This window comes from Penaeus japonicus, unplaced genomic scaffold (genome assembly GCF_977035675.1).
Source record: "Penaeus japonicus unplaced genomic scaffold, GWHDUDI00000001_assembly GWHDUDI00000006, whole genome shotgun sequence".
NCBI classification, from domain to species: Eukaryota; Metazoa; Arthropoda; class Malacostraca; order Decapoda; family Penaeidae; genus Penaeus; species Penaeus japonicus.
This window is the reverse complement of record NW_028234408.1, coordinates 5,871,245-5,876,244: the sequence shown is the minus strand read 5'-3', so window position 1 is coordinate 5,876,244 and position 5,000 is coordinate 5,871,245. Positions and strand designations below refer to the sequence as shown.

Genomic DNA, 5,000 nt, shown 5'->3' with positions numbered 1-5,000 from the left:
TTAACGAAGGGGAGAATTCAGGTCATATAATCACTTAGCTGAGATTGATAGAAAATAGAATAACCAGATGATATGATGAATTTAATCTTAATTAATAAAACAGCATAATGATCAGAATCTATAAAAAAGAAACATTAATAACATAATATTATCAAATTAATAACATAATATTATCAAATTAATAACATAATATTATCAAATTAATAACATAATATCATCATATACACACACGCTCTAAATAGATAGAAAAGTCAATAGTCAATTGACAGTTAAATTAAAACCCTTTTTTTTCAAACACTTATTTCTAGTATAGAATAAATATAAATAAAAAGATTACTCAGTGCAACAAGCCCCCTTTGCAATCGAATGAAAAACAAAGGACATAGCACCTATAACACCCCCCTCCCCCCCCGCTCCCTCCTCCCCCTCCCCCCTCCCACTCCTCCCCAACCAGCTATTATGATGCCACTAATTATCTCATTCAGCTATGGAAATGAAACGGTAATTGATACTCTAATTTGGCATCCCACCCTTAATAAATACGATCATAATGATTATAATAATGATAATTAACTCTATAGGCTTAACACGGGGTATTGTGTGATTGCGCACTGCGTCTTTCTTTTGTCTCATGCTATTGTGCGCTCGAGGGAGGGGTATGGGAGGGGGAAGGGGGTGTGGGATGGGGGGAGGGGGAAGGGGGTGTGGGATGGGGGGAGGGGGAAGGGGGTGTGGGATGGGGGGAGGGGGAAGGGGGTGTGGGAAAGGGGGAGGGAGAAGGGGGTGTGGGATGGGGGGAGGGGGAAGGGGGTGTGGGGGATGGGGGGAGGGGGTGTGGGATGTTGGGGGAGGGGGGTAAGGGGGGAATAGAGGGTGGGGGGGTCATGCCTCCGTATGACATCGGGGGCTAATAACCCACTCTTGATTCGTGCACCTCATGTTGCACGATCATCCCCCTTGTTGCAAAGGGCGTGCTCCTTATTTGCGCATTCAGATCGTTTTTTTTTTTTTTTTTACGTGGCGGATTATTTTTTTATTTTCTTTTTTTAATCTCTTTGCAACACGTGGTATTGATGATGATGATGCAAGTGAACGGATTGTTTTGTTTTGTTTTTAATTTTAGAGGAAGTATTTTTTCCTTTTTTATTATTTTTTTCTTCTTTTATCTTATTCTTTGTCCGACAAAGGCTTGTCTTCCAAGGAGAGTAAACGTCTTGGAGAGCACGCACATCCAAATACACATGTACACAAACGCGGGGGATACGTACATAAGACTGCACATGAACACACATATGCACATGCACAGACACAGACACATTATCAAACACACACGTGTACTCACTCACTCACTCACTCACTCACTCTCTCGCTCACACACACACACTAACACACACACACACACACACACACACACACACACACACACACACACACACACACCCACACATATATATATATATATATATATATATATATTATATATATATATATATATTTATATATATAATATATATATTATATAATTATATATATATATATATATATATATATATATATATGTATATGTATATATATGTGCGTATGTATGTATATATATATATATATATATATATATATTATATATATATATATATATATATATATATATATATGCAATATATATATATATATATATATATATATATATATATATATATATATATATATATATATATATACATACATACGCACATATATATACATATACATATATATATATATATATATATATATATATATATATATTATATATATATATATTTATATATATAAATATATATATATATATATATATATATTATATATATTATATATATATGATATATGTATATATATGTGCGTATGTATGTATATATATATATATATATATATATATATTTATATATATATATATATATATATATATATATATATATATGCATATATATATATATATATATATATATATATATATATATATATATATATATATATATATATATATACATATATATATATATCCGTATAAACACACATACAGACTCCCAGAATAGCGAGTCATGATCACTGCACGATATATCAACATGCAATTGTCATTTAACAAGGTATGCAAAGGATTGCAAACGTAATCTGTTATTTGGCGTTTAAAAAAATAGAAAAAAAAATATTTTCAATTGCAATTTCATATCAATTTCACTACTGAAGTATGACACTTTCATATCTTTTAATTAATGATATAAAGTTATATCCATCACACGCAACGAAGTTATGTTCCGGTCCCGATATTGATGTCCTAACTGAAGATTATGATTACGATGATGATAATAATGATGATGCTGATGATGGTAGTGATATTGGTAATAATGATGAAAATGATAATGATGATAATAACTGAATCCACTCCGTCCCGTCCATTTTCCCTCTTCTTCTCCTCCTCACTCTTCCTTCTTCTCCTCCCCCCTCTATACCACCTCCTCTGCCACCACAACCACCTTCTCCTCCTCCTCCTCTTCCACCACTACCACCTCCTCTTCCACCTCTTCCAATACCACCACCACCTCCTCTTCCACCACCACCACTTCCTCCTCGACCACCACCACCACCTCCCCCTCTTCCACCTCTTCCAATACCACCACCACCTCCTCCTCTTCTTCCACCTCCTCCTCCTCTTCCACCACCACCTCCACCCCCTCCACCACCACCACCTCCTCTTCCACCACCACCTCATCTTCCTCATCTTCCACCACCACCTCTTCCTCTTCCACCACCACCACCTCCCCCTCTATACCACCACCACCACCACCACCAGTACCACATCCACCCGAAACGAGCAAGCAAGCGAGCGAGCGAGCGAGCGAGCACCAGCCGCCGACGAATCCACCGCGAACGAGCTCCGCCTCAAGTATTATTTAGCCGAGACCCGGTCGCTCGGTCGCTCGCTCGCTGGCTCGCTCGGGTGTGTTTACCTCCGGCCCGAGGATGTGTGCTCGAACGTGTCCCCAGCCATCTTCAGTCTCATCCTCCACACGTCTTGAGTCACGTGGGCTGCTCGACGCCCCCTCGTCCTCTTTAGCAGGAGGGGGAGGAGGGGGAGGAGGAGGTGGAGGAGGTGGAGGAGGAGGGGGAGGAGGAGGAGGTGGGGGAGGAGGAGGAGGAGAAAGAGGAAGAGGAAGAGGAGGAGGAGGTGGGGGAGGAGGGGGAGGTGGAGGAGAAAGAGGATGAGGAGAAAGAAGAGGAGGAGGAGGAGAAGGAAGAGGAGGAGGAGGAGAAAGAGGAGGAATAGGAGAAAGAAGAAGAGGAGGAGAAAGAGGAGGAATAGGAGAAAGAAGAAGAGGTGGAGGAGGAGAAAGAGGAGGAATAGGAGAAAGAAGAAGAGGAGGAGGAGGAGAAAGAGGAGGGAAAAGGTCCCCTACGTCGCCGTAAAGAGAGGTCATCGGGTGCTGTGACCTAGCTTCAGACGGGCGCGCAGAATCGGGCGAAGAGGCGAGGGGAGAGCCGAGAGGTAAGGTTAGGCGCGGGCGTGGCGGCGGCGGAGGCGGCGGCGGCGGGGAAAGGGGGTCGTGGGCGCGGTGCGGGATGGGCGTGCGTGTCCGTGAGAGGCGACGCTGTTGACAAAGGTGACCGTAGGCGAAGGGGCCCTGACCGCCTCTTCATCGAGTGTGTTTAGGTGTATTATCTGCTGTATTTGACTGTATTATCGCCCTTGTTTGTCCGCGGCGGGGAGATCTCTCTCTCTCTTTCTCCCTGTCTGTCTGTCTGTCTGTCTGCCCGGCCGGTTGGCTGTATTTCTTTCTATCTCTGTCTATCTGCCTTCTTTCTCTTTCTCTCTTTCTATCTCTGTCCTATCTGCTTTCTTATTTCTCTCTCTCTCTCTCTCTCTCTCTCTCTCTCTCTCTCTCTCTCTCTCTCTCTCTCTCTCTCTCTCTCTCTCTCTCTCTCTCTCTCTCTGTCTGTCTGTCTATGTGTCTCTCTGTCTGTCTGTCTGTCTGTCTGTCTGCCTCACTGTTCATTCTTAAAGTCTAGATACACTCAAATCCTCTCATTATCTTAAGATAACCTTGGGATTTTTGTTCAGATAAATTTTGAATATTGATTGTGTTCATTATTATACAGATTATCCCTTCTTAAAAAGCATAAAGCCGCTCTGATATTTGGATTCTTATATCAGTATATCTTTAAAGAAAGTGCGCTCACATTATCTTCGTAGAGATTAAACATGACAAGAAAGACACGAATTTGAAAAAGAAGTTATGAACAAAACTATTGAACAATATTGAATCATGAACAAATAACAAATGTAAACAAAACAAAGACTAGAATTAAAAAAATAGAAAAAAAAGAAAAAAAAACGTGAAGAAAAGTCTATATTAAACAAAAAGAAAAAAAAAAAACTACGAAAGAAAGAAAATATACATGTTGAATCTAATCGAGTTTTTGGACATGGTTGCACTGCAGATGAAATCAATCTCTGATAAAAGGGATTGAGAGATTGAAGAGCATGTTGCAAGATGAAAAAAGAGGGGGGGGAGAGGGGAGTGAAAAGATAACAAAATTATTAGTTTTTTTTTTCTCTCTATCATATATCTAGTTGTGATAATTTATCTTCTTAATCTTATTTTCTTATCTCTTCATAGTCGAAGAAGATGAAAATGAAGAAGCCGAAAGCAAGACAAAAGAATTCAATAAGGACTCCCCCCTAGCATCCCCCCCCCTAATAAAAAAGAAAAAAAATAATAACAACAACAAGAAGTCGCATAAGAATACTTAATAAAATAAAGACACACCAAAAAAAAAAAAATATTCTTACACCCCCCCCCCCCCGCCCATTGTAACAAGTCCCAAGAATCGACCGCCCACAGTGGCCTGGCAGAAGGCGGGCGTGAAGACACAGGTGTATATGTGCGGAGAGGCTGCCGGGAATGCCTTAAGATGCCCGCGTATGCCCTCGCATAAGGTCTCACAAGTACTTCCCTTCCTGCCGG

At 40.6% G+C, this 5,000-nt stretch overlaps 1 protein-coding gene across 2 annotated transcripts in view; it reads right to left on the bottom strand.

The window, feature by feature from the left end:
- LOC122260131 (transcription factor hamlet) overlaps positions 1-5,000 on the bottom strand; it is a 55,767-nt gene that overhangs the window by 43,301 nt on the left and 7,466 nt on the right. The window lies entirely within an intron of this gene.